The following is an 18,326-nucleotide window of genomic DNA, read 5'->3' as shown; positions in this document are numbered from 1 at the left end:
AACCACCACACTCACTGACACAACACACACACTGTATATTGAAGATGTTCACATTTGCTAATTGGTCTTGATTTCTTAGAGTATATTTCCAAGCCCCTTAACTTAAAATTCAAAATCAGTCTTACCTCAGCCCACCCACCCACACCTATTTTACACTACTATATTATTTGTTTACTTACTCGTGTCTGTACAAATGTGTGTCCACAATGTGTGCACAGGCCATGGTGCCTGTGTGGAAGGAAGAGGACAACTCTCAGGACCTGGTTCTCTCTTCCCATTGTAGGTTCAGAGACTGAACTTGGACATCAGGTCTGCATAGCAAGCGTTTTCTGTAACAGAGCCCTTACACTATTTCCGTATGCTACCTGTTCTAGTCAGATTGACCTTCTCCTTTCTATTATCCTGTGTCTTCATATCTTTTTATCTACATGTTTTAATTCCCACAGCCTGGCTCAATGAACCTTTGCAATCATATACACTGCTGAGTGATAAACTTCAACTCTGGGCTAAAGAACCAATAGTCACTTACTTGGAACCACTAACTAGGCTTGCTTTGGCTGTATTATCATCATCTTTTACCATCTACCTCATGTCTTTTAAATAATAATAATAATAAAAAAACAGTCCTTCAAAATGGAGCATCCAATAGGCCCATATATTCCCAGTTCCAGATACCATAAAAAACAAAAAACGTTTCTAATACACCTCTGAAAAAGAGCTCAAGCAGCTGGGTGGTAGTGGCGCATGCACTTGGGAGGCATAGGCAGGTGGATCTCTCAGCATGGTCTACAGAGTAGGTTCTAGGACAGCCAGGGCTACACAGAGAAACCCTGTCTCAAAGAACAAACAAACAAAAGCAAGGAGAAGAAAGAAAAGGGCTCAAGCGACATCAAAGAACTGTGCCATCTAGGCATGGTGGTGTACACCTGCAAGTCTAGCACCACAGTCACAAGCTGGACCACTGCACGTTCAAGTTCTAAGCCAGCCTGGACTACTAGTGAGTGTCAGGCCAGCCAGAGCTACAAAAAGGCCCTGTCTCAAATAACAGTAGTATAATGATACCTAACAATGTTATGATAGTCAGGGTTCACCCAAGATAAACCATCACAAATATATATTTTTCCTAAAATTTGCATGCATTTTCTGTATTAGCTAATTTCATTTTTGAAGGGGTCAAAAACTAGACTCTGACCACTTAAATTCAATACCACTTGCCACTTTTTCTACAAGAACAATATATGTATATATATACACACACATAGTATATGCTACCCATTCACATTAAATCAGATTCTGATGCTAATTTAAGCTTCTCGACTCGCACAGTAAAAACATTACTTAGAGCAGCTAGGGTGACACAGGTTGTTTCATCATCACCCCACAGTGGTGTCCAGCAGTGACAGGTCACCTATGGCTTGCAAATCAGGGTAGCCCGCTGTCTGTCTGTATCCCTAAAGGTTGGTTTGGGGGTTTTGTTTTTGAGGTTTGTTTTAAATAACTAAGTTTGTTCTTTAACAATTTTATACAACACAATAATCACTCTTTCCTACCCCTATTAGCCTCCCACCAGTCCCTCTGTCAGATTTATGACTTGATTTTATGACCCATTTAATTTAATAAAGGTTTTCAAAATTTATTTGTGACTGGCATGCTGCACATGGTGGCACATACCTTTAATCCTAGCACTTAGGAGGTAGAGGCAGGTAAGTTCAAGGCCAGCTGGTCTACATAGAGTATCCCAGGTCAGCCAATTAGGGAAACATATCTCAAATTATTATTACTATTCTTGTATACAGGTGGATGGCACATGCCACAGCGCCCTAGAAGGGTGACAAATCTGTAGTCAGTTCTTTCCTCTCACCTCTACGGGGTTTCAAAGATCGGACTCAGGCTGACAGGTTGGCAAGGCAAGAAGCTTCCCCTAGAGCCACCTCCTCAGCCTCAGACTTGTAAAACCCTTCAAGATTGACTTCTAACTCTGTGTGCATGTGTATGTGTTGAGTGTGTGCATGTGAGCGCAGGTGCCCACAGAGGCCAGAAGAAGGCAGTGGATCTCCTGCAGCTGGAGTCACAAGTGGTTGTTAACCACCCGACATGGTGCTGGGAATCAAACTCAGATCTTGTGCAAGAGCAGCACATTGAGTCATTTCCAGCCCCTTAGTGAAGATTGCTGAATCATACATAGCTCTGCCCATCTAATCATGTTGTCTGTGACTGTTCTCATGGTGGAAATGCAGGAGGAACAGCAGCCAGTCTGCTACAGCCCATTTGGCCTCCACAGAAAAAGGCTGCCAACCTCTAATAAGCAAGTTTATCTCCTCTACAGAGGAGTATGGAGCAGGAGCATAACCTGAGAAGGTACAATTTTTGAGCCAAAAATACATTAGACGTTCCAAGGAGAATACATGTAGTACAAGTGTCAACAGCTAACGGGACATAGTGACACACAATTGTAATCCCAGCACTTGGGAGGTGAAAGTAGGAAGATCAAAAATAATACAAGTTTGAGAGAGAGAGAGAGAGAACATGAAACCACATCCAACTTATTATCTAATATAGAGGATACTTTAGTCAATAAAGCAGAGAGGAAACTAAAACTGGAGTAAATCTGAGGAATTTAAGACTGGCCTCTTACCCATCATGGTGAGATAACCTTTAAGCCCTGCACTCAGAAGACAGGGGCAGGCTAATCTCTATGAGTTTGAAGCCAGCCAGGACTACAAAGTAAGTTCAAGGCCAGCCAGGACTCTGTCTGAAAAACAAACACACAAAAACCATGATGATCTCTGATACCTACTGTCATGTGACCTGTGACTAGCCACTAAATTTAAGAACAATGTCCTAGGGCTGGAGAGATGGCTCAGAGGTTAAGAGCACTGCCTGTTCTTCCAGAGGTCCTGAGTTCAATTCCCAGCAACCACATGGTGGCTCACAACCATCTATAATGAGATCTGGTGCCCTCTTCTGGCGTACAGTCGTGCATGCAGATAGAACACTATACATAAATAAATAAATCTTAAAAAAAATAAATAAATAAAAAAGAACAATGTACTTATCTGTCCCATACAGAAAACAGTAAGAGGACTGTAAATCCTAAGTGACAGGAAGCCAAAGGTGGTGGTGCATCTCTGTGAGTTCGAGGCCAACCTGGCCCACAGAGCGAGTTCCAGGACAGCCAGGGCAATTACACAGAGAAACCCTGTCTCAAAAAAACAATTAATTAATTAACTAATTAATTAATTAAAAATAGGAGATTGGAAACGCAGTAGGTTGTTACTATTCTCAGTGAAAAGCAGTGTAGTTTTAATTACTCCACCACTATACTTAGATAGACTCCATCCCCATAACACAGCAAAGTTGTGTAAACCTTTGAGAAAGTAGGAAAGATCCAGATCATGTGTTTGTTTCTTTTGAGGTGGTCTTATTAGGTAGCTATGTAAACCAGGCTGATCTTGAGCTCACAGAGATCCATCTATCTGCCTGCTACCCTCCTCCAGTGCTGGAGTTAAAGGTGAGTGCCACCACACCTGGCTAAAATCAAGGTCATTACTAAAGAGACGTAACGGACTACCTGCTAACATGGGACCTACACTTTGTTTTTGCTTGTGGTGTTTTAGTTTGTTTTTTATTAAATTTATTTATTTTACATGCTTGTGGGTTTTTTATTTTGCATTTTTTTGAGACAGGTTGGCCTAAAACACTGTGTAGCTGAGGATGGCCTTGAGTGCCTGATCTTCCAGCATCCACCTCCTCAGTTCTAGGACACAGGCCACCATGCCTGGTGGATTCATGTGGTGCTGGGGTCTTGAGCATGCTCCGAAGTACTCTATCAGCCGAGTCCCTCTCTAGCCCCCAAGCACTGAAAGTGAGATCAAATGATAGCTATCTTCACACTAAGAGCATTATTAGTAATAGGGTAGGCCTCACAGATGAGAGGCCTTAAATTTGAGAATAAAGCATTACTTGCAAATAAACTGCCAAATTAAAGATGTTTCAAATAAAAATTATACATTGATAACTGAATGTAATAGAGTTAGCTAGAAGAGAATGAGGACACAGTATGTTAGAAGTAAAAAAAAATGAGAAAAACTGAATTAACTATGAACTTCAGTTAATAACAGTCTACCAATACTGTTCACTACTTGTATTAAATATAGTAGACTAGTGTAAAATGGTAGGAAGCAGAAACTTGATACAGGGTCTATGAGAACTCTATATTATTTTACTTTTTCTTTTCTTTTTTTAGGGGAGCGGTTGTTTGTTTTTTGAGACAGGGTTTCTCTGTGTCGACCTGGCTACTCTGAGACTTACTATATACACCAGGCTGGCCTTGAACTCTCAGAGATCCACCTGCCTCTACATCCTAAGTGCCTCTGCCTCTGCCTCCCAAGTGTGCCACCACCTACAAGACTTTTTAATTACATAAATAATAAGCTCCTAAACTCAAGCATTCAGTTCAGTGAAATCACATAAACTTGAAAAAAGTATTAACACTGTAATGTGTCCCAATCTCTGTCAACTACTGCCTAGAAAAGGCACCAACTAATCCTATGATGGTCTAGAACAGGCCAACATTCTGTGACACACAACATTATACTATGTTTTTCTTTTCGTTTGCTGCAATTAAAAAAAATACAGAAATTTCATTACACAAATTTCCTGAACTCCTAAGATTTTGCACTAATTTCATGTGTGGAGTGAGGTGACTATATTCCCCAGGTAGAACTGTTTAAGAAGAACTAGGTTTTTGTTTCCCAGTTTTTTACAGAGCAGGAGGTTGAATCTACGGCCTCTCACATGACAAGCACTCTACCACTGAGCAAAACATTCAGCCCTGAAAAGCCACCTTTTTTTTTTTTTCCTTGTTTGTCTGTTTGGTTTTTGGTTTTTTGAGTCAGGGTTTTCACTGTGTAACAGCCTTGGCTGTCCTGGATCTCGCTCTGAGACCAGGCTGTAGTTGGCCCAAACTCAAAGACCCGCCTGCTTCTGCCTCCCAAGGCTGGAAAAAGCCAGCTTTTATGTTAACTTTCACCCAACAGCAAACCTTATCTTAAGCTAGCAGAAGTATTGGTTGACTCAGAGGATGGTGGTACAAGCCAGCATTCCCAGCATTCAGGAGGCTGAAGCAGATGAATCCTCTGAGTTTGAAACCAGCCTGGGCTATAAAGACCCTATTTGAAGTAACCAAGGTCTTGGCTAGGGGTGCACCTGTCTGGGTTCAGTCCCCAGCAATGAACATATATAAAAGGTAGTGGCCTGGGCTAGAAAGGCAGCCCAGCATTTGAGAGCACTTGTTACTCTTGCAGAGGATCTTGTTTTGAGTCCTAGAACCCACAAGTTATAACCATGTAACTCCAGTCCCAGGGAATCCAACTCCCTTTTTTGATCTCATAAAGGCACCAGACATGCACATGATGCTCAGACACACATGCAGCAAAACATCCACACACATAAGGAGGGAAAAAGGCAGTAGCCAATGGCTTATAGTTGTAATCCTTCCCAGCACTTGGGAGGCTGACAGATAAAGAGTTTCTACCACTCAAGGCCAACCTGGGCTACACAGTGAGTTAGACCAGACTGGGCTATAGCGTGACAATGTGTCTACCTGGAGAGTGACAGAGACACGCAGTAGAACAGTTGTGGTGGAGCAGTTCCAGCTGACTGGTGGGAGTAAGTACGCAGGTGCTTAGGAACTACAAAGAGTAGTAACTACCACAGTTCAAGCTTGCACTCTGCATCAGCTGGTGCCTAAAGCCTCCAATTTAATATGAAATACTATGACTTCTTGTTTTGTTTTAGTTTTGGCACTGGAAGCTGGACCTACAGCCCAATGCATGCTAAGCATGTGCTCTACCAATACTTCCACTCCAGAAGGTAAGTAATCTTTCTCCTTAATTTGTTATACATTTACTTACTTGAGTGAGTGAGTGTCATGGAACACATGTGCAAATCAGAAGTCAGAGGATAGCCTCTAGGAGTCTGTGCTCTCCCTATACCATGTGGGTCCTGGGATGAAACTTAAGCCCTCAGTATTGGTGGCAAACACCTTTACCCATAGAGACATCTTTAAGTATTCTTTTGTTTTGGAGACAGAGTCTTGAAAGTCACTATGTAGACCATACTGGCCTGGAACTCACTATGTAGCCCAGGCTGGCCTCGAACTAGAGAGGTCCACTGCCTCTGCCTTCCAAGTTCTGGAATTAAAGGTGTGAGCCACCACACCTGATGATATGGAAGTATTCTTAATTACAACATAGAGTTATATAGCAGAGGAAAGTGAAAACAATTTAATTTTCCAAGGTCAAATTAGTTAACATATAAAGCTGAGACTAGAATCCAGTTATATCCAGTTTTAGAATTCAGTTTTCCACAGTAACACACACAACCAAAATCAATCTCTCTCTGTCTCTGTCTCTGTCTCTGTCTCTCTCTCTAACCACTAAGCCCATTCACTGTCTCTGTCTCTGTCTCTCTCTCTAACCACTAAGCCCATTCACTGTCTCTGTCTCTGTCTCTGTCTCTCTCTCTAACCACTAAGCCCATTCACTGTCTCTGTCTCTGTCTCTGTCTCTGTCTCTGTCTCTCTCTCTAACCACTAAGCCCATTCACTGTCTCCCAACTGTGAGTGCTTCAATTTACAGTTACCACTTACAGCACGTACAGTTGCCCCACTCACAGAACTGGGACTTGTTGGGAAAAGGAAGAGGATGGAAGAGAAGAGGCTAAGAGAGAGAGAAGGGATAAGTGTGACCATAATGTAGTAAAAGCACGGATGAAACTGCCAAAGAATGAATTAATTAACTGTAAGTAAATCCCTGCCTCACTCTTGAGCAAGTACTACAAGTACTCATATGTAAATCAGAGTGCAGACATTGCCCAGTTTTCTTGGAAAGCTTCCAACGGTCTGGCAAGGTAAGTTTTAGTTGGACTTCAGGACTAAATAAAGAATCTCAATTCCCTCAAATTCTAAGGAGGAAGTGATAAACAGATGATGGATCAGTGGTTAAGAACACTGACTGCTCTTCCAGATTCAATTCCTAGCATCCACATGCTGTTCACAACTGTCTGTGACTCTAGTTCCAGCAGACCTGACACCCTCACACAAACATACATGCAGGTAAAAACACCAATGCACATAAAATACAAATAATTTTTTAATTAGAAAAAATTGCTAGGAATTAACCCAGAATATTACCAAAAAGCCAGGCATGGTGATACATGTTTTAATCCCAGTATAATGCCTGTTGTTCTCTTGGAAGAGCACTCACGTAAGGTGGCTCACAACCGCCTGTGTACTCCAACCCCAGGAGGATCTGATGCCAGCCTACACGCACGCGCGCACACACACACACACACACACACACACACACACACACACACACACACTCACTTAAAATAAGGAGCTGGAGAGATGGCTCAGTGGTTACAAGCACTGGCTGTTCATCTAGAGGACCCAGGTTCAGTTCCTAGTATCCAAATGGAAGCTCACTACTGTCTGTAACTCCAGCCCCAGAGAATATGACACCTTCTTCTGGCCTCCTCAGACACAGTATTGTTACACAGACAAACATGCAATCAAATCACCCATACACATAAAATAAAAATATATAAATCTTTTTTCAAAAAAGAAAGAAAAGCGGTAGCCTACAAGGTACAGTTTATCACATTTACCACATTTTTCATTTCTTTGTTACTGCATTTAAGGCAGTCTCGTGTAGCCCAGAGTGGCTTCAAATTCACTACATAGTGAAGGATGGCCTTGAACTTCTGTCTCTACAAGTGTGCACTACAACACTGGGACAGCTTATAAAAGGCTGGGTTAACCAGGGCTTTGCAGGTCTTACACAAGCACTCTGACTACTAAGGCACAGCTCCAAGCTGGAATGTTGGCATTATAATAGTCACAAGCACTCACTATAAACTTCAATCGGCATTACTATCATTGACTGTGTTTCTACCCAAAAGGAACCTCCTGGCCTAAAAAACAGTTATCGCTGAGTGGTGGCGGCAGCGGCGGCGGTGGCGGCGGCGGCGGCGGCGGCGGCGGCGGCGGCGGCGGCGGCGGCGGCGGCGCACGCCTTTGATCCCAGAACTAGGGAAGAGGAGGCAGGTGGATGTCTGTGAGTTCAAGGCCAACCTGGTCTACAGAGTGAGTTCCAGGACAGGCAGGGCTGTTACACAGAGAAACTCTGTCTGGGAGAAAACAAAAACAAAATGTCAGTTATTATGGGGTTGGGCGGTTGGGGGGTTAACACAGGAAAGATGTGGAGATAGATCAGAGTTCTCTCCTTCCACTTTCACACTGGTTCCAGGCTTTCCTACTGAGTCACTGCCTCAGCCCTAACATAGCTTTTCAAAAGAAACCAGCCATTGAAATGTCCTCAATGGATCTAGAGAAATGGCTCACAGATTAAGAGCACTTGCTGCTTTTGCAGAAGACCTGGGATAAGTTCCCAGCACCCACACGGTGCCTAAGAACTGCCTGTAACTCCAGCCCCAGGGAATCAGATGCCCTCCTCTCATCTCCTAGAGTAACGGGCACTTATGTGGTGCATAGACATACACACAGGCAAACGACTCATACATATAAAATAAACTGACCAGGCAGTGGTGGCACAGAGGCAGGAGGATCTCTGTGAGTTCGAGGCCAGCCTGGTCTACAGAGCGAGATCCAGGACAGGCACCAAAACTACACAGAGAAACGCTATCTGGAAAAAACAAAAACCAAAAACAAAACAACAACAACAAAATCGTTAAAACAAATTAAAATGCCCTCATAGAATACAACTCATAATTTCCAATACTTTGTATAATGCCTAAGAAAAAGACCTTGATAAGTGTAAGCTCTTACTATCATTGCTAACATGTTTTAAAATGATGAGACAAATACTCAGGGGCTGGAGAGAGGTCTCCAAAGTTAAGAGCACTTGTTGCTCTTGCAAAGGATCCAGGTTCAGTTCCCAGTACCCACAAAGCAGCTCACAACTGTCCATAACTCTGGTTCCAGGGGATTCAATGCCCTCTCCTGGCCTCCAACGGCTCCAGGCATACATATGGTGAAAATACAGACAAGTAGGCAGGCAAAACACTTGTATACACAAAATGAAATATAAAATAATTTAATTAAAAAAATACTTTTAATCCTAGCCATAGAGAGGCAGAGGCAGGTAGATCTCTGAGTTTGAGGCCAGCCTGGTCTACAAATTAAGTTCTAGGACAGCCACGGCTACACAGAGAAACCCTGTCTCAAAAACCAAAATAGATAAATAAAAAACACTCAGAGTCTTAAAGTCATTTTCTGTTGGAATCCAAGTTGGAGTATTACAATCTTAAATGGCTAGTTAATGTGTACTTTATTTTTTTTTAAAGATTTATTTATTTATTATGTATACAGTACTCTGCCTGCATGTGTCCCTGTAGGCCAGAAGAGGGCACCAGATCTCATTACAGATGGTTGTGAGCCACCATATGGTTACTGGGAATTGAACTCAGGACCTCTGGAAGAGCAGTCAGTGCTCTTAACCACTGAGCCATCTCTCCAGCCCGTACTTTATTTTAATAGAGAGTGAAAGTTAGATTGCTTGCCAGGCATGGCGGTGGTGGCACACACCTTTAATCCCAGCACTCAGAAGACAGAAGCAGGCGGACCTCTGTGAGTGAATTCAAGGCTCAGCTGGTGTTCAGAGCACAGTCCAGGCCAGCCAGAGCTATACATATCGAGACCTTGTGTGGTGATTTCAAAGAAAATGGCCCCCAAAGGGAGTGGTACTATTAAGAGGTGAGGCCTTACTGGAAGAACTGTGTCACTGTGGGAGCGGGCTTTGAGGTCTCTTTCTCAAGCTTCCCTCAGTGTGACAGTGAGCACTCTCCGCTCCAGCCTATCTGCCTGCATGCTGCCATGCTTCCTGTCATGATGATAATGAACTGAACCTGTGAAACTGTACACAAGTCACCTCGATTAAATGTTCTTATTTGTAAGAGTTGTCGTGGTCATGGTGTCTCTTTACAGCAATAAAAAACTCTAAGATATCTTGTATCCAATTTTAAATAATTAAATAATTAATTAAAATGAACTAAAAAGTTGGATCCTTTGGGTTCTAAAGAAGGAAGAAAAGATGAACTAAGTTGTTTTCCTTCTGACAGATTCTCACTGTGCAGTCTAGGATAGCCTCAAGCCTTCGTATCCTCTGAGATGAAATACTGTCTAAAAAAATAAAAAGAGAGAAAGAAAACAAACAAACACCAACACCATCAACAAAAATGGTTTGTTTCTTTCTTAGGCTTTTCTGGTTCAGAAATCTCTGTTGGTCAGGTGTGAACGGCTCCTTCCTGTAATCCCAGCACTGGAAAGGCGAACACAGGAGCACTGGCAGTTCAAGACTAGCCTGGACTACATAGTGACACCTCATCCCCCAGAAAAAGCAATAGTCTTTTTTTAAAAAGACTCATTAGTGAGATCCAGGACAGGTACCAAAACTACATAGAGAAACCCTGTCTCAAAAAACAAAACAAACAAACAAAAAAAAAAAAAAAAGAAAGAAAGAAAGATTTATTAGGGCTGGAGAAATGGCTCAGAGGTTAAGAGCACTAGCTGCTCTTCCAGAGGACCCAAGTTCAATTCCCAGCACCAACATGGTAGCTCACAACTAAATATAATGGGATCAGATTCCTTCTTCTGGTGTGCATGAAGACAGAGCACTCATATACATAAATACATGAATAAATAAATCTTTTGTTTGTTTGTTTTTCAAGACAGGATTTTACTGTGTAGCCCTAGCTGTCCTAGAACTCACAGTGTAGACCAAGCTGCCCTCAAAAATCACAGAGATCCACCTGCCTCTGCCTCCCAAGTGCTGGGATCAAAGGCATGTGCCACCACTGCTCGGCTAAATAAATCTTTCTTTTTTAAAAAAAATTTATTTATTACATATAGTGTTCTGCCTGCATGTATGTCTGCACATATACAAATATTCATATTTGTAAGGATTCTGAAATTCTGTCCAAGGTACTATACCCTTTACACACAATATATATTTTCTCAGATGGTTCAGAGGGGGTTAAGAATAGATGAGTTTAGTCTAAGTTCTAAATTTTTTTAAATGTATTTGATTATGAATTCCTTGCCTGGATGAATGTATGTGCACCACGTGTGTCTGGTACCCAGGGAGGTAAAGAAGGCACCAAGCCGAGCACGGTGGCGCACGCCTCTTATCCCAGCACTAGGGAGGCAGAGGCAGGCGGAACTCTGTGAGTTCCAGGCCAGCCTGGGCTACAAAACTGAGTTCCAGGACAGCTAGAGCTGTTACACAGAGAAACCTTGTCTCGAAAAAAAAAACAAGACCAGACCCCCTGAAACTGAATTACAGACAGCTGTGAGATGGCACATGAGTGCTGGGAACTGAACCCAGGACCTCTGCAAGAGCAGTAACTGTGAGCCAGCTCATAAACTTCTAAAATTTTAAAACCATGTAAGCACTCATAAGGGAATGTAGCTCAATGGCAGACTGCTTGCCTAACATGTACAGGGCCCTGGATTTGAGTTAAAGCACCAGAAAGGAAACAGAAAAAGAGAAAAAAGCAAGTATTTAGTCCAAATAACTGCTTGGGAGGGCACTATTTAGCTCTGATCCTAAAGTAAAGGAAAAAGCTACGAGCCCTCAGCCCCTTTTTAATATTTTCACTTTTCTGGTCTACTTAATCCTTCAAGAATTATAAAAAAAATTAACAAAATATACATTAGTAAGCAAAAGAAGAAGGAGGAAGAGGAGGAGAACTGGGCATGTTTGACGACATGCTAGTCTGTGTGGGTGTACCAGCATTATACAGGAGCAAGACCAAGCAAGCACCTTCCTGGATAGACAGATAATGAGCAGACATTATCGAGTCTGAGCACAGCCTTGTCTTAAGAAAATAGCTTACTAAAAAGCTGTATAAACACATACACAAGCTTAAGCAGAACTGGGGCCTAGACTTATTTGCTTGCTTGACTTGCTTGAGCACACATGCACACAACACAGTGTTTTGTTGCTGCTGTTTGGATAGGATTTTTTTGTATCTGTTTTTTGAAACTCACTCAGTCACCAAGGCTAGCCTTGAACTTTTGTTCCCCTTGCCTCCAGTATCGAATGACTCAGATTACAAATATATATCACAAACTGGACATGGTGACACACAACTTAAGTCCCAACATTTGAGAAGCAGAGGCAGGTGGACTTCTGAGTTCTATGCCAGCCTGATCTAAAGATCCAGTTCCAGGACACCAGGGCTATGCAGAGAAGCCCTGTCTTGAAAAACCAATAAAAACCACAAGTGTACACCACCACACCGGGCTCTAAGTTATGTAATATGATTTTCTTTCAGGTAGAAATACTTACCAGAGGTCAGATTCATCTTCATACTCAAAAAAGATACAGAATGGAGCTGGATGGTGGTGGTGCCCACCTTTAATCCTAGCACTTGGGGGGGGGCAGATGTAGGCAGATCTCTGTGATTTGGAGGCCAGCCTGGTCTATATAGAGTGAGTTCCAGGACAGCCAAGGCTACACAGAGAAACCCTGTCTTGGGGGGGGGCGGGGAATGAATCCTTGAGATTATCCTTGAGATTCCTAGAACATGTAACCAATTCTCCCCAATATTCACCCTTGAAAGTATTTAAAAAAAAAAAATGGATATCATGGCACCTGTCCCAATACCTGGGAGACTGAGGCAGCATCTCAAGTGTGAGGCCAGCTTGGGCTACATGATGAGACTGTGTCTCAAAGAAAGAAGAATGGCGGGTCTGGAGAGATGGCTCAGAGGTTAAGAGCACTGATTGCTCTTCCAGAGGTCCTGAGTTCAATTCCCAAAACCATCTATAATGAAATCTGGTGCCCTCTTCTGGCCTGTAGGCATACATGCAGACAGGACACTGTGTATATATAATAAATAAGTAAATAAATAAATAAATTAAATAAATAAAAAGAAAGAAAAATGGAAAAGATTAAAGAATAAAGTAAATGCCTTTCTGCCAAGAGGTACCTTCAGAAACCTCTTAAACTTTTCTGAAAATATAAGGGTAGTTTTAAAAACAGACTAAGTAAACTGCAGTTCATCCTATCTAAAAGGAACAAAATTCACAGCCAGCTGCACCAACAGAAGGAGTATATTCTCACCCTCCCCGTACTGCCTTGTAAGGCTGTAAGAACTGTGTCGTCACTGGAGAGCGGGAGGCTCAGCACCCTCGGTACGTAGACACAGGAGACACGGAGAGAAAGTCCAGGCTGTGAACCAGGCATGGTGGTACCAGCACTGAAGAGGGAAGGACAGGAGGACCAGGAATCTGAAGCCAGCCCTGGCTACAGAGTCATTTCCAGGCCAGCCTGAGCTACATGAGACCATTTTTCAAACAAACAGAGCAAAAAACACACAATAAATGAAACTTAAAAAAAAAAAACCACTTTTTTTTTTTCCCTCAGACAGGGTTTCTCTGTGTATCCCTGCCTGTCCTGAAACTCACTCTGTAGACCAGGCTGGCCTCGAACTCACGGAGATTCACCTGCTTCTGCCTCCTAAGTACTGGGATTGAAGGCACATAGATTTGCCACTTTGAGACCTGCCTATATGTAACAAGTTCCAGACCAATCTGGGCAATTTTGTGAAACCCTGTCTCAAAATGAAAAGCTGTGTAAAGTTTTTCTGCGTGTAAAGACAGCTCAGTAATAGATCACCTGTCCAGAATGCCTGTGGCCTGAGTCCACTCTCAGTACTACCAGAGTGCCAGAAAATGAAGAATTTGATAGATTTTTTTAAATTAACTAATTTATTTATTTATTTTGGTTTTTCAAGACAAAGTTTCTTTGCATAGCCCTGGCTGTCCTGGAACTGGATCTGTAGGTCAGACTGGCCTTGAACTCATAGAGATCTGCCTGCCTCCGTTTCCTGAGTGCTGGGATCAAAGGTGTGTACCACCACTGCCCATAGAAAGAGAATTTTTTTTAAATTTATTTATGTATATGAGTATCCTATTTGCATATATGCCTGCATGACAGAAGAGGCCATCAGATTTCATTATAGATGGCTGTGAGCCACCATATGGGTACTGGGAATTGAACTCAGGACCTCTGGAAGAGCAGCCAGTGCTCTTAACCACTGAGCCATCCCTCCAGCCCCTGAAAGAGAATTTCTTTTTAAAGGAATGACATAATTTTTTTTTAAAGATTTATTTATAAGGCCGGGTAGCAGTGGTACTTGACTTTAATCCCAGCACTCAGGAGACAGAAGCAGGTGGATCTCTGTGAGTTCAAGGCCAGCCTGGTCTACAGAGCGAGATCCAGGACAGGCACCAAAGTGACACAGAGAAACCCCGTCTCGAACAACCAAAAAAAAAAAAAGGCTTGTAAGATTTATTTATATATTTAATGTACACTGGTATTTTGCTTGTATATACTCTGTGTGAGGGTGTTGAATCCCCTGGAACTGAAGTTAGAGATAGTTGTGAGCTGCCATGTGGGTGCAGGGAATTGAACACGGTTCCTCTGGAGGAGCAGCCAGAGCTTTTAACCACTGACCCATCTCTCCAGCCCCAAAAGAATTTTTAAAAAATGACTTACCAACTTCCTGATTCTCCATAATCTCTGTTTATTTTTTGTCTTATATGAAAAAATAACAACCAAAGACATATTATAGTTGAGCTTGCTATTTCTCACTCACAGAGAGAAAATAAGGATCTCTTCCTATGTAAAGCTCACACTAGCTTCATGATTTTAAGAAAACCATACAAGGGTGTTGGCTTCAAAGCTCAGCAGTAGATCGTTTGCCTAGCACGTGCAAAGCCCTAGGTTCCATCCCCAGCAATGTACAAACAAACAATAAATAAAGTCCATTTATTTTCAGAAGAGGAGGGGGGCTGGGGAGACGGCTCAGTCGGCAGTGGACTCCCCACACAAGCCTGAGGCTCTGAGTTCAGATCCCAGCACCTACGTAAGAAGTCAGCACAGTAGCAGTGCCTATAATTCCTCTACTGGAGCAGCAGAGACAAGAGGGTCCTGGGGCTTCTAGTAAGCCAGTAAGAGATCTAGACTCAAAAACTAAGGTGAAGGTGCTAGGTGGTGGTGGCGCACACCTTTAATCCCAGGCAGAGGCAGGTGGATCTGAGTTCAAGGCCAGCCTGGCCTGTAGAATGAGTTCTAACACAGCCAGGCTACAAAGAGAAACCCTGTCTTGAAAAATCAAAAAAATAAAAAATTAGATGAAGAGACAGGAAGACATTTAACATGAAACTCTGGCTTCCAAAAACATGCACATATACACATAAACACATGAACATGTACATACCCACATATAAACACAGGAACATATATATACATGCACACATATAAACACATGAACATGTACATACCCACAACACACACACACAAGAAGGAAAAAGAAAAAGAATATCAGCAAACACTAAAATCTCCTTTCACAAGCTTGAAGGGCTTCAACCACTTGTAAGTGTAGGGATGCCTCAGCACAAAAATCAAAAAGCCAAATACTCACTTCCCTTTCTTCAGCAGTATTTTGCTGATTCCCAAGTATCCTAGATGAAACATCTACAGTCTGGTCTATCTTTCAAAACTACTACTCTGGCATGATTCATGTTTAAAAAAACAAGCCAGGAGTGGTGGCATACACCTACATCACCAGCACTGGGGAGACAGAGAGAGGCAGAAGAGCTACAGCAAGTTAGAAGCCAGCCGGGTGTACAAACTCAGTTTTAGGTCAACAGGGCAATTAGGTCCTTGATTATAACATTCTTTTGTATGTATATAGTCTCATCCTGTCTGCTTCCCACCACCACACCCTGCTTTCTTACTGAAAGACCAAGTCCTCTCCAAAAATTTTCTTTTGTTTTTTGTTTTTCAAGACAGAGTTTCTCTGTGTAACAGCCCTAGCTGTCCTGGAACTCAATTTGTAGACTAGGCTGACTTCCACAGAGAACTGACTACCTCTGCCTCCTGAGTACAGGGATCAAAAGGTGTGTGCCACCACCACCTGACCCAAAGCTTATTTTTATTTCAGCAATTCTTCATCATTTTGTGCCATGAATCTACCCTTTTGATGGTCTGGTGAAGCTTAAGGTCCCCTTCTCAGATTGCTTTTAAGTACAAAATTCATATGAGTACAAAAAAATACATTATACTGATGCATTATGAAATGAAAAATTGACAAGTACAGCTATAGCATATTACATAAGATATAACAGAAACTCACAAATTCAAAGAAATTCATCGATAAACAGATATATTTTGAGATAGCTCTAACTGTAAACGTGACACAAAAAATATGTAATTTCTATTGGTGGCAAACTCACAAGGATTGCTAGTACTATTGTGTGGTTTGTTGCCCGCTTTCATAACTGAAGGTAACAGTCAGTTTCCATTACTAGTTTGTAAATAAAGGTGTAATTTTACCCTCATTCTCGCTAAAGGACCAGTTTTATTCTATCTACATTCAATCCGCTGAAGAACCCCGGGTTGGAAATTCTACACCCAAGCCTTCATCCCTTTTGCTCATACTCAGAATTTTTATTTTATTAAGCTTGATTTTACTGAGTTTTAACGTTAAAAACAGAGTCCTCCTTGTATCTACCTCTCATCTGACACCTCACCGTATCTCACGGTATGTAGAATTATGCATTGAATCCCGCTCGTTTCGGCGGTCTGCCCAGCCAGTACCCGTGACAATTTTGCCGGTCAATAAAAGGCGACATTGAAGGAAGGGAGGTGGAAAGAACGGGCACTTGCAGACCACCAGCAGCAAGTGCACAGACGCCGAGCCCGGTGCGCGTTTGCGGGTGCACGGTGTCCCCAGCCCCGAGCGTCCGGCGCGTCACCGGCGGCGCTCCGAAGCCATTCGGTCCGCTCCTGGCTTCCGGGTCTCGGCTGCCCACCTGCCCCGGACGCCCACGGAGGCGACCCGCGCCACTGCGCCCCTTCCCGCCGCGTCGCGCTCCCGCCCCATCCCCCACGCGCCCTGGGTCCCCGCCGCCTCAGGCCGGCCGCCGGGGCCCGCACGCCGCCACCTTCCCGCGGGGCCGGGCCGCGCGGCTTCCCACCCGAGCGTCGCCCGGCGCGGGGCAGGCCCGGGGACCCGGGGATCGGGGCGGGGCGGCCGTCAGGCGCGGGCTGCGGGGCTAGGCCGGACGGCGGGGCTGCCGAGCCCGCAGCGGCGCACGCGGCGCGGGCCGGGCGGGGACGCGCACTCACCGATGAGGTCATGCGGGGGACGGCGCCCAGGTCGCCGCCGGACGGCCACTCGGCCTCGGAGCCGTCGCCCTCGCCGCGAACTGCCACCGCCGCCCAGCCGCCGCCACAGATCGCCAGTCGGTTCCCCTGCCTCCTGCGGCGGCGCTGCCCCCTCGCCAGTGCGCGTGCGCGGCGCCGCGGGGCCCCCTGGGATCGGTGGTCCGGCCGGCGGCCGCCCTTCCGCTCCGGGTAGAGCCGCCTTCGGGACCTGTCCGCCCAGCCCCGCTCTCACCTCTCCGTGTACCTGGTGCTGGAGAAGACGTGTGCAAAAACATGACACTCCTCACCTGCCGGACATCATCCAATGATATCTCTCTCTCTCTCTCTCTCTCTCTCTCTCTCTCTCTCTCTCTCTCTCTCTCTCTCTCTCTCACACACACACACACACACACACTCACGCACGCACACTCCTTTTCAGTTAAAAGCTATGTCAATTGGGCGGTATCTTCATTTTTAGTATTTAATCTAATTTCCCACTTCTCGTTTGTCGATTTTTATTGTAAACCATACAGTTACATTAAATAGGTTTAAATTTTGTGTTGTTTTTTTTTTTTAATGACACGTGACCTGTCAAGTTAGCAGAAGCGAACAGTCACAGAAACCTTGGAATCAGAACACACCTTACAGGTCCTAGGTGCAGCTCCCGCCCAGGCAGGGAAACCTTGCCGCAAGTTCAGCCAGATGGCCTCCCTGTGTCGCTTCTATTTCCGGAGGTTCCAATATCAGGCAGCTCACAACCTCTAAGAAGTGCAGCATGCTCCACTGTTGGACAGCTCTGAAGGTTAGAAAGTTCTGCCTCCTGCTGAGCTGAAATCTGCTTCCCTTTTCTTTCCTCCCTTTGCTAGTAGTTAGGCTGCCTGTAGCAAGGATTGGTTCCCACTTGACAGCCCTTCAAAACATTGAAGACAATGAATATATCCTCCAACAACACCAGGAATCTATGGCCAAAAAAAAAAAAAAAAAAAAAAAAAAAAAAAAAAAAAGAAAAGAAAAGAAAAAAGAAAGAAAGAAAAGAAAAGAAAACTCATCTTCCCAACTATTTCAAATGTAAATCAGATCCCA

The 18,326-nt window shown here is 43.8% G+C and overlaps 1 protein-coding gene across 7 annotated transcripts in view; it reads right to left on the bottom strand.

Moving 5' to 3' along the window:
- Window positions 1-17,514, bottom strand: part of Gapvd1 (GTPase activating protein and VPS9 domains 1) — a 72,229-nt gene extending 54,715 nt beyond the window's left edge. For 4 of the 7 annotated variants that reach the window (XM_028886063.2, XM_028886065.2, XM_028886069.2 and 1 more), the window contains exon 1: window positions 17,226-17,334. The gene's annotated coding sequence lies outside the window, so the exon portion shown is untranslated. Of the gene's footprint in view, window positions 1-17,225 lie in introns of all 7 variants that reach the window. The other 3 variants (XM_028886066.1, XM_028886068.2, XM_028886067.2) reach the window with 2 other exon arrangements.
- Between the last annotated feature and the right edge of the window lie 812 nt (window positions 17,515-18,326).

Source organism: Peromyscus leucopus, chromosome 4 (genome assembly GCF_004664715.2).
Source record: "Peromyscus leucopus breed LL Stock chromosome 4, UCI_PerLeu_2.1, whole genome shotgun sequence".
In the NCBI taxonomy this organism is placed as follows: Eukaryota; Metazoa; Chordata; class Mammalia; order Rodentia; family Cricetidae; genus Peromyscus; species Peromyscus leucopus.
Note: the sequence above shows the minus strand (reverse complement) of the source record. Positions and strands in the feature narration are given on the sequence as shown.